Below are 12,144 nucleotides of genomic sequence, written 5' to 3' on the forward strand. Positions count from 1 at the left end.
GCGGCAGGCCGGAGGACAGGGCCCAGGGCCGGATCACCCGATCTGGGGCCCGGCGGGCCCCTGGACCCAGCTGGGGCTCCCAGGCCTGGAGGCGCAGGGGAAGCCTCCCCAGGCCCGCCGGACCCCGTCCCGGGCACCCTGCCACGTGGCAGGACCGACGAATCCCAGGGTGGGGAGGCCGCCCTCCCCGGGGCGCTCAGGGGCCCAGCCAGAGCTCCTGAACCCAGCCAAGCAAGGGGAGCCTCCCCGGCCACATCGGAACCCCGTCCCGGGCCTTTGGCAGTGCCGCAGGCCGGGGGACGGGGCCCAGGGCCGGAGCCCCCGACCCAGGGCCCAGCGGGTCTTCTGGACCCAGCCGGGGCTCCGAGGCCCGGAGGCACAGGGGAATCCTCCCCGGGCCCGCCGGACCCCATCCAGGGCACCCTGCCACGCGTCAGGACCCAGGACGGAGCCCGCGGGAACTCGTTCGGGCACCCTGCCACGTGGCAGGACCGTGGACGGAGCCTGGGGTGGGGAGGCTGCCCTCCAAGGGGCCCCTTGATCCAGCCCAGCAGGGGGATGCCTGCCGGGTCTCATCCGGGCAGCCTGCCACGCGGCAGGCCCCGGGACAGACCCAGGGCTGGGGCGGCATCCTGGCCTGGCCTGTCCAGCTGCCGGCTGAGGACCGCTAGGCCGAGAGGGGTCCCAAAAGTACCCTGTCCCTAGTAATCTGGAGGAAGGCTACCCCCCTTTCTGGTAACCCGCACGCTCCGATTGACGGATGGGACCCTAGGGGCAAATGCGCCCAACCTCCTGGAGCCCTGACTGGGATCCGGGAGGCAAATGGACCCTCATCGGGATTTCCAGGCCGACACGGCCATCTGATCGCCTCATTGGAAAGCATTGCGTGCGACCAGATGGCCGTGGGGAAAGGAGCGACCAGATGGCCGGCACCTGAAAGGACTCCCGTCTGCCCGCCCCGAGCCGTGCCGTAGCGGTAGGGCTCCCGCCTGCCCACCCACGCAGGGCTCGGGGGCTTCTGTTTCCCGGGGGACTGGGGACACCGGCTGGGCCTCAGGCACGGGGAAGACCACCGGAGCTCTCGGGCCCGGGCGCCCAGGGAAGGACTGTCTGGGACCCGTGGAGCCCGTCCCGGGCACTTTGCCACACCGCGGGCCGGAGGAGGGAGCCCCGGACGCTTGGGAAGATGTTGACCGGGCATAGACCTTCTGGTCACTGGCAAAGAACCACCAGCCCCGGAGGGGTGTTCCGGCATGCCCTGCCCCTACTAATCCGGAGGAAGGCTACTCACCTTTCTTGTAAACCGTGCGCTCCGAGTGACGGAGGGGACCCTAGGCGTGGACGCGCACGAACTCCTGGAGCCCTGGCTGGCATCCGGGAGGCAAATGGACCCTCATCAGGACTTCCAGGCCGGCCTGGCCATCTGGTCACCCCATTGGAAAGCATTGCGCGCGACCAGATGGCCGCGGGGAAAGGAGCGACCAGATGGCCGGCACCTAAAAGGACTCCTGTCTGCCCACCCCAAGCCGAGCCATAGTGGTAGGGCTCCCGCCTGCCCACCCATGTAGGGCTCAGGGACCTCTGCTTCCAGGGGGGCTCGGGGACCCCGGCTGGGCCTCAGGCACTTGGAGGACCACCGGAGCTCTCGGGCCCGGGTGCCCGGGGGAGGACTGCCCAGGACCCGTGGAGCCCGTCCCGGGCACTTTGCCTCGCCGCGGGCCAGAGGAGTGAGCCCCGGACGCCTGGGAAGATGTTGCCCGGGCATAGTCCATCTGGTCCCTGACAAAGAACCACCAGCCCCGGAGGGGTGTTCCGGCATACCCTGCCTCTACTAATCCGGAGGAAGGCTACCCACATTTCTTGTAACCGTGCGCTGCGAGTGACGGAGGAGACCATAGGCGCGGACGCGCCCGACCTCCTGGAGCCCTGACTGGAATCCGGGGGGCAAATGGACCCTCATCGGGACTTCAAGGCTGGCCCGGCCATCTAGTCGCCCCATTGGAAAGCATTGCACACGACCAGATGGCTGCGGGGAAAGGAGCGACCAGATGGCCGGCACCTAAAAGGACTCCCGTCTGCCCGCCCCGAGCCGTAGCGGTAGGGCTCCCGCCTGCCCACCCACACAGGGCTCGGGTGGCTCTGCTTCTTGGGGGGCTCAGGGACCCCGGCTGGGCCTCAGGCACGGGGAGGACCACCGGAGCTCTCGGGCCCGGGGGAGGACTGCCCGGGACCCATGGAGCCCGTCCCGAGCACTATGCCACCCCGCAGGCCGGAGGAGGGAGCCCCGGACGCCTGGGAAGATGTTGCCTGGGCATAGCCCATCTGTTCCCCTGCAAAGATCCACCAGCCCTACAGGGGTGTTCCGGTATACCCTGCCCCAACTAATGTGGAGGAAGGCTACCCACCTTTCTTGTAACCCGTGCGCTCCGAGTGACGGAGGGGACACTAGGAGCGGACGCGCCCGACCTCCTGGAGCCCTGACTGGGATCCGGGAGGCAAATGAGCCCCCATCGGGACTTCCAGGGCAGCCCGGGCATCTGGTCGCCCCATTGGAAAGCATTGCGTGCGACCAGATGGCCGGGGGAAAGGTGCAACCAGATGGCCGGGACCGAAAGGACTCCCATCTGTCAGCACCGAGCCATAGCGGGAGGGCTCCCGCCTGCCCTTGCAGGGCTCGGGGGCTGCAGGGCGTGGGGACTGCAGGGCTCGGGGCCTGCAGGGCTCGGGAGCTACAGGGCTGCAGGGCTCGGGCTGCAGGGTTCCAGGACTGCAGGGTTCCAGGACTGCAGGGTTCCAGGACTGCAGGGCTCCGGGACTGCAGGGCTCCGGGACTGCAGGGCTCCGGGGCTCCGGGTCTGCAGGGCTCCGGGGCTGAAGGGCTCCGGGGTTGCAGGGCTCCGGGGCTGCAGAGCTTGTGGGGGGCTCGGAGACCCCACGCAGGAGCTCCCGGACGCCCAGGGACCCATGGAGCCCGTCCCGGGCACTTTGCCCCGCCGCGGGCTGGAGGAGGGAGCACTGGACGCCGGGGAGGTGTCATCCGGGCTTAGCCCATCTGGTCCCTGCCTGAGAACCGCCATCCCCAGGAGGGGCGTCCCGGCATACCCTGCCCCTAGTAATCCGGAGGAAGGCTACCCACCTTTCTTGTCACCTGCGTGCTCTGAATGATGGAGGGGACCCTTGGCTCGGACGCGCCCGACCTCCTGGAGCCCTGACTGTGATCCGGGAGGCAAATGGACACTCATCGGGACTTCCAGGCCGGCTGGCCATCTGGTCGCCCCATTGCAAAGCATTGTGTGCGACCAGATGGCCGAGGGAAAGGTGCGACCAGATGGCCTGGTCCGAAAGGACTCCCATCTGCCCGCACCGAGCCATAGCGGTAGGGCTCCCTCCTGCCCTTTTAGGGCTCCGGGGCTCTGCACCAGGGACCCTTGTCCCGGGCAGATGGACACTTGGCAGGCCGCAGGACGTGGGCTCCCAGGCCCTGACCGAAACTCAGGAGGCCCGGGCTGGTCCCGGCTTCTCAACGCAGCCAGGCCGGGGAGATCGGGGAGCCTGCCCAAGCACGAGGGACCCCAGTCCCGGGCACACGGTCCCTCAGGTTGTCTGCTCGTTGTCCACATTTTTTTTCCAAATTGTGCGTAGTTGCGCTAGGCAAAGTTCGCCCAGCCCTACTCAGGACGTGCGCTCGTTTTCCACAATTTTTTTCAAAATTCGGCTTAGTGGCGCTTACGCAAATTCCGCCCAGCCCTAACCAAACTCCTACTACACAGTGGAAAGGACTTAGCCAGCCACCCACCCACATGGCCCGGTCCCTGCTTCTGATCAAAGCCAGGTCTGGGGAGCCTCCCTTGGCACAATAGACCCCGTCACGGGCACCCGGACCCTCGCCAGGCTGCAGTACGGGTGCGCCCGCACCACATGGTCTTATAGGAGTGGACAGAAAACTACGCTCCACCCGTGTAGCAGATAAAGCCAGCCACTCCTGCTCATCGGCTGGGTCCCTGCTTCTGGAAGCAGCCAGGCCGGGGAGAGCCTCCCTAGGCCCCAGTGGACCCCTGTCTCCAGCGCCCGGACCCTCAGCTGGCTTGCAGGACGGGGGGCTTCCACACCCCGGGGTCTGCCGGACGGAGCACGAGCCCCGTGCCCGGGCCCAGCTTCCGAACCCTAGCCAGGCCGGGAAGAGCCTCCCCGGGCCCCAGTGGACACCCTTCCCCAGCGCCCGGACACTCAGCTGTCTTGCAGGACAGGGTGCTCACGCACCACGGGGCCCGCCGGACAGAGCACGAGGCCCGGGCCCGGTCCCAGCTTACGAACCCTAGCCAGGCCGGGGAGAGCCTACCCGGTGGACACCCTCCCCAACGCCTGGACCCTCGGCTGGCTTGCAGGATGGGGGCTCCCGCACCCTGGGACATAGGGATGGAGCACAAGCCCCGGGTCCGGGCCCAGCTTCTGAACCCTAGCCAGGCCGGGGAGAGCCTCCCCGGGCCCCGGTGGACACCCTTCCCCAGCGCCCGGACCCTCGGCTGGCTTGCAGGATGGGGGCTCCCACACCCTGGGACACTGGGATGGAGCACAAGCCCTGGGTCCGGGCCCAGCTTCCGAACCCTAGCCAGGCCGGGGAGAGCCTCCCCAGGCCGGGGTGGACACCCTTCCCCAGCGCCCGGACCCTCGGCTGGCTTGCAGGACGGGGGGCTCCCACACCCTGGGACACTGGGATGGAGCACAAGCCCTGGGTCCGTGCCCAGCTTCCCTACCCTAGCCAGGCCGGGGAGAGCCTCCCCGGGCCCCGGTGGACACCCGATCCCCAGCGCCCGCACCCTCAGCTGGAACCAAAGAGGGTTAAGCCCAGGCCACACCCCCTCCCTGACGGCCTGCCCGGGGAGCCCATTTTTCTCGAATATTAAGCCCCCACGTAGTGGGGGCCTACAGAAGTTTGGGGGAAGGACAAAAGTTGGAGTTAGCCCGGCTGCCAGACCCCAGGGCCATCTGGTCACCCGGCCCCCAGGGTCATCTGGTCACCCGGCACGTGGGGCCAGCTGGTCGCCTGGCCTGCAGGGCCATCTGGTCGCCCGGCCCGCAGGGCTATCTGGTCGTGCAGCCAGGCGACCAGATGACCCTGGACGGCCCTTCGCCCGGATGGCCTCGGAGGGTGTGGTACCCAGCCGCCCTTGCAGTCCAGCGAGGGTGGCCAGGCGCTCCGAGGCAGCCACTCGGGAGGCTCCTTCCCCTGGGGCTGCCGCTGCTCGCCTCTCTGCTCGACTTGCCCTGGAGCAGCCAGAAAGGGAGGCCCGGCCGGCCCAGGCCATCTGGTCAGCCTGCCGACCTGCAAGGGATGGTGTCCCCCATCCCTGCACCCCGGTGGGGCAGGGAGGGGAGGGGGAGGCCCCCGTGCCGGATGGCACGTGGTGGAGGCAGCCTCCCGCAGGCCCGCGTTACCCCCTCCGCGTCCGTCCCGCCGGCCCGGTGGCAGAGGGACCCACTCCTGGGTGTGGTGGAGGAGGGCATCCGCGGGCGCCCACGCACGGAGAGGCAAAAGCTTGGCTCAGAGGAATGTGGAAATATGGATTCTTATGATCAGTTATGTCCCCTATCTTGGACCCCAACGGTTTCATGTATAAATCATAAGTACATGTATGTTTCCTCCAGTTCCAGTTATGAAGACGCAAACACATGTGCGTCCACCGTCAACATGTCCTCTTTCAGATCCGCCATGAATGGGCCGGATATTCTATTCCTAAGTATGAAAGGCCACCGGCTTTATATGGTTCATTTATCCTATTTTACAGTCCAGGCGAGTAGGCCCTGATTCTGCCATTAAGCCTTTTCTGCCTTCTGCCTCTGAAAGCTCCAGTCTGAGCTCGCATCTGTATCCATGAACTTTGTCCTACTCCCTGTGCGGCTAACGGTGCCTGACTCGGCCTGTCTGACTGCCTGCCAAAAACTGTATTTCACCTTCAAGATTATCTGCTCTGCTCCGCTCCTCATCCAATGCATTCCTGTCTAGTAGTTTAAGTAAACATTCTTTCAGCTACCGAGCAAAAGGCCCGGCTTCTCTGTCTTTATGCAAGTAATTCATAGCCCTGTTACTATGGAAGATTTCTGCCCTCGCATCTAGTGTAGACACTTAGACGCTTGTACACGCACTAACAGTCAGTATAGTCAGTATAGAATAAGATTCTATCCTAAGAGACCTTTCCTTTTGGATAACACAGTTCTTTAAACATAGGATGTTAGATATGATTTGGGATTAGGTTGACATAACCCCAGACTTCTGTCTCCACATGTAGAGCTAAATGTCAAGTCCCCTTCACCCCCTAGTTGCACGTCAATCACACGTCATGCTGCTGCGCGCGCATCTCTGCCAAGTATTTCTGCTGACGTTGCGAAATTCTTCCGTAGAACCACCCATTTATGACATCGTATCCAATGACGTTCTTTAAGTTACGCCCAGTTACACCCATTCTTGTTACGCATGTATGTTCTTATCTTTGTAATTAACTGTTACGCCTCCTGCATCTGTTTCACTATAACGCCTATTGTATAAAAATGATTACTTGTCAATAAAGTTTGTTCTTCACTTCCTGAACCTTCGTGGTGATGGAACATGGAGTCCATCGATTCGAATTGATTTTGGAATAAAGCCCGTTCCGAACCTCTAATACCACGGATTCTGCCTCTTATTTTACTGAGCTATTATTATAGATTTTCTGCATCAAATTAAGTCCCGGTAATTAAATTATTTACCACATAAATGGCGCCCGAACAGGGACACTTTCTCATCTCACGCGCCGGAGGTGCATTGCAGGCCCGGTCTCCTGTCACAGCTGGACGGACAACAACGCGTACCCACAGGATTTCCTGTATCTCCCTCCTGCCGAGCGGGGGTAACTGAGGCTGCGATCAACACCCAGACGAGGCGGTGAGAAGTGCGAAGTATCCCGACCAGAGCTTAGCTGAGAGAGCAAGATCCGAGGTATACAGAGGCCCACCAGGTTCCGAAGTTCCGAAGTTTCGAGTCGAGTCCAGTCCGGTCCGAGTCCGAGTCCAGTTCAGTTCAGTTCCGAGGCCTTCCGTTCCGAGCTACCCGGTGAGTACCATTATCGGGGAGGCATTCTGACGTGCACATAGGTTGTGCCGGTCAAGACGGGTTTGGGTACACAAATTCGGTCTGCACTGTTTCAGCAGTGTATCTGTACTGTTTAGCAGTATATCAAGTATGTCTAGTATATAATTCAGAATTACCTAGTTAATGCCGAGTATCATGTTTAGTGACTAGTTCCCTAAATGGCCATCATTGTTGTTCAATAAATATTAAATGTTAAATGTTTTAAATATGTTCTGCATATTGTGGTGTGAATGACTGTTCATTATTGTGTTTTGTTGTATTAAACGTGTTCAGAATTAGGTATCAGATCAGATCAGTTCTCAATATGCCGCTCTTTTCGAAATTAAGACAGATCAAAACTAGAAAAGGAGTACTCGAAGAAGCTGTTCCCATTCCTCCTAGGGACACTCCAGGGTACTTCATGTATCATAAACATGGCCTAGACGCCATATTATTTCTTGATTTATGGGTAGACTACACCAAGGAATTACCAGAAAGTCAGAGGTGGCCCGCAGCTGGGACCTGGGATGCAGATTGTATCGTGAAAGTAGAGGAAGAATTATGGAAAAAGAAAGCTAGACAATCACAGAAAGATGCCATTGAATTATGGCGTAAAGAATCGTATAGACGTACAGAAAAAGCACGTAGACAGGAAGAGAAGAGTAAGGAGAATTCAGATAAAGTTCGAGAAAATTTATTAATTGAAGAAGGTACTCGAGTAAAAGCAGAACAAGTAGACAGACAAAGAAATGCCCTTATGAATGGTATGTATCCTCTTCTGGCCGAAGGGTTACCTAAGGCTACTCTGGAGATACCCAAAGACTTGCCACCCCCATTGTTTCCGATAAAAGTACATCCCAAAGGGCATCCCAGAACCGCAGAAGATGTTTTTCTTTCTTCTTATTTAGACGACGCAGCTCCCGAGTATGCTAATGCTGCGCCACATAGACCGCCTGCCGAGGGGGTTCAACGCCAAGACCCTCCTCCGTCTGTACCTCCGCAACAACAAATTCCGACACAAGTCCCGGCAAGCACATCTGTTTCTACAGCTGCACCCACCACTATGGTTGCCATATCACGTTCAACGAATCCTTTCACATCCAGCACCCCAGGTGGTGCTACGGGAGGTACAACAAACATTTTTTCCACGCCACCCAGAGTAAATAAACTTTCCTTTCAAGAATCAACCCACCAACGTACGCCCAAACTAGTAACTCCCGACACGCTTAAAGAACTTCTAATAGATTGTAGATATGATCCTGTGCCCGGCAAAAAGGATGAAATGCTGCTGGCATCATTACGTATCCGACGAGCTGCAATATATTTAGGGAGGCTACCAGGAATGACTGCACCTTTAGAAAATATATATCATTTTGTCCAGTCAGGACGAGATTCTGAAAGTATTAATAGAGCCTTGGAGTACCAGAAAGTGGAGATACAGGGGGAACTGTTACGTTTCCTCATAAATTGTGTGGTCAGAAATCAAGACCGACCAGGAGTAAATCCGGAAGAAATGCAAATTCTTACCACCTGGAGTCGGAATATATCAGAAGGGAGACATGATAAACGATCATGTATAGTAGCTATGTGCCGCAAGATCCGCAAAGAAATAGAACGAATACACGAAGAAAGATTAGCAGTAGACGAGCCTGAACAAACCGAAGAGGGGGAAGAAATAGAACTGCCCACAGGACAGTTAGAAACTATGGCCTATGTAGGTAGAGGAAGATCTTGCAATAATACTAGATGCTTTACTGATCCGATACGTCCGATACGTTCAGATAATAACAGAAATTTCCAAAACCCAATAATAAATATAAGGTCCCCCGAACATTCGTTCCAAGCCGCTGACAAATTGCTCCGAGCACGAAGGGGTTATCACATACTCGATTCTATGGACGAACAAGAATTAGCCAGGTCAGCCGTTCACTGGGTTGACAGTCCCGGAAAATATAGTGATGATACACTAGCACACACGTTTTTGAACCTCAACCCCGATGAACAGCGTTTAGCTGGTATCTACATGATTCAACAACTCCTCGTATTATATAAAAGCCAACACTCCGATCCTGGTCCCTTACCTGATATGTTAACTGAATTACTCACGAATAAATGGAGAGGTTCAGGTACTGAGTTAATTAGAGAACAATTGATTCCGAAGCAACATTCTTTACTGTAATTGATCTCAAGAATGCCTTTTTCAGCGTCCCAATAGATCCGGAAAGCCAATACTTGTTCGGATTTAGTTTAAATGGACGAAGCTTTAAATTCAGGCGCGCACCTCAAGGATTCACAGAAAGCCCCAGCATCTATAGCCAAGCACTGAAACGAGAACTTGACAGTATCCACATGCCAGTCAACACTGCCCTGCTTCAATATGTCGATGATCTGCTGATCACCGCTAGAAGCGAACCTGAATGTGAAAAAGCTTCACTGACGGTTTTACAATTTCTGGCCGAAAAGGGGCACAAGGTGTCCCCTTCTAAGCTGCAATTCTGTGTCCAGCGAGTTGTTTACCTTGGTCACTCGCTGTCCAAGGAGGGAAGGCAGCTTACACCCGACCGCATACAGTTAATTGATAACATGTCATTACCCAAGACACAAAAGGAGGTGCGGGCTTTTATAGGCCTCACTTCATATTGTAGGCAGTGGATCCCTCAGTATGCATTTCTAGCAAAACCACTTATTCAGTTGACAACACAGGAGGCGGCCACATCGACTGTCCTCCCTTGGACTCAAGAACATACACACGCCTTTGAAAGTTTAAAGAAAGCTTTATGCCAAGCACCTGTTCAAGCAACACCATGTTACAGTAAACAGTTTACACTCTTTGTTACAGAACGCGAAGGTACTGCCTTGTCAGTACTCACACAGGAACAAGCAGGATCACACAAACCATGTGCTTATTTTTCTAGTACATTAGATCCCGTAGCTCAGGCTCTGCCTGCGTGCCTGAAATCAGTGGCAGCGACAGCTTTAGCAATCAGACAAAGCGATGCCATAGTGTTAGGACATCAATTGACAGTACAAGTACCACACGCAGTAGAGGTTCTCTTGAACCGCACACAGACACAACACTTGACTATAGCAAGACTCACCGGTTACGAACTAACATTGTTTCAGCCACACATAGAAATCAGACGTTGTAGTACATTGAATCCTGCCACACTTTTGCCAGTAAACGGAATAGACCCACTAGCACATGATTGTATTGAAGTTATTACTATCACGACGAAACCCAGACAAGACTTGACAGACGTCCCATTGACAGATCCAGACCTGACGTTGTATGTAGATGGTTCATGTATGAGAACAAGTACAGGAGAGCTAGTGGCCGCGTATGCAGTCACAACAGACACTGAAGTCATTGAAACAAATCGTATTAATACCTTGTCAGCTCAAGCAGCAGAGCTCATCGCTCTGACACAAGCCTGTATTCAAGCCACAAATAAGAAAGTCAACATATACACAGATTCACGTTATGCATTCGGAGTCGTCCATGACTTCGGCGTGCTGTGGCGAGAGAGAGGTTATTTAACTTCTCACGGTGCCCACATTCAGCACGGACCCCTCATTCATGCCTTATTAGATGCAATACATCTACCCACTGCAATATCAATTATGAAATGTAAAGCTCATACGAAAGTTACTGATATCATTTCCCAAGGCAATGATCTAGCTGACAGAACAGCTAAACAGACTGCTCAAACTCACAAATCTGACATGACAAAGACAATAGTTCCGACACCAACACATTGCATGACGGTTAAGGATCCCGCTCTTGACGTAATTGACATACAGACACATGCTACACCAGAAGAAATAAAGAAATGGACTGAATTAGGAGGGATCCAAACCGATCAGGGATGGATGACGAAAGAAAAATCTATATGGTTTCTTCCCGACTCAATGGTCCAAGTTATCATTAATACAATACATAGTCCAGCGCACCTAGGAGAAAAAGCTATGCTAGACAGCATTCAACACATTTGGTTCAACAAACATTTACGAGCAGCAGCTAAACAAAAAGTTCGTACCTGTATGATCTGTTGTCAGTTTAACCCAGGTAAAAGCATTCCCGTAGAACAAGGTGGATTTCAGCCTCCTGATCACCCTTTTGAAGTCCTCCAGATGGATTATATCCAGATGGAACGATGTCGAGGATTCAAATATGTTCTTGTAGTTGTTTGTGCTCTTTCCCGTTGGACAGAGGCATACCCGGTTTCAGATTACACTGCCCCGACTACTGCCAAACAGTTGGTTCGAGAATTCTTCCCACGGTACGGTTTACCACGTGCTGTCTACTCAGATAACGGCCAGCCGTTCTCATCCGAACTAATGAAACACGTTTCACTTTTGTTAGGTTATCAATGGAGATTTCACTGTGTCCGACACCCCGAGGCAGCAGGTCTCGTGGAACGACATAATCAAACTCTGAAAATAAGATTGTCCAAAATATGTAGAGAAAAAGGTGTCGACTGGGTAGTAGCCTTACCAGTTGCACTCTTTTACATGAGAATGGTAGCACACTCTCGAACAGGGCTATCCCCGTATGAGGTGATCTTCGGTAGACCACCAAATATGTGGGGGACGCCTATACCTCGTAAAATAACTGACGTTGACTGTAATATGCTGACAGATTATCTGGCTTCCTTGATGTCTGCACTACAATCTTGTCGTTCACAGGTAGCTGCAGCCTTTCCCGACAACACCGAGGTGAAACCCCACGACGTAGTTCCGGGGGATTTGGTGTTAGTACGGAACTTTGACCGGAAGTCTCAGCTGGATCCTAGGTGGAAATCGCCTCAACTCGTACTGTTAACCACGAGGACAGCCGTGAAGATCGAAGGTCGAAAAGGCTGGATACATTCAAGTCATATCAAGAAATTTCATGGACTACCATCCGATATAGAGACTAAACCCTGTATTTCCTCAAAGACAGACTCAAAGCTTCCTATGGTTGAAAAAACGAACTCAGAACTGTATAGACTAAAACTACGGTCCAATAAGTCAGACAATTTGATTGTTTAAGTCCTCTC

Source organism: Triturus cristatus, chromosome 2_1 (assembly GCF_964204655.1).
Source record: "Triturus cristatus chromosome 2_1, aTriCri1.1, whole genome shotgun sequence".
Lineage (NCBI taxonomy): Eukaryota > Metazoa > Chordata > Amphibia > Caudata > Salamandridae > Triturus > Triturus cristatus.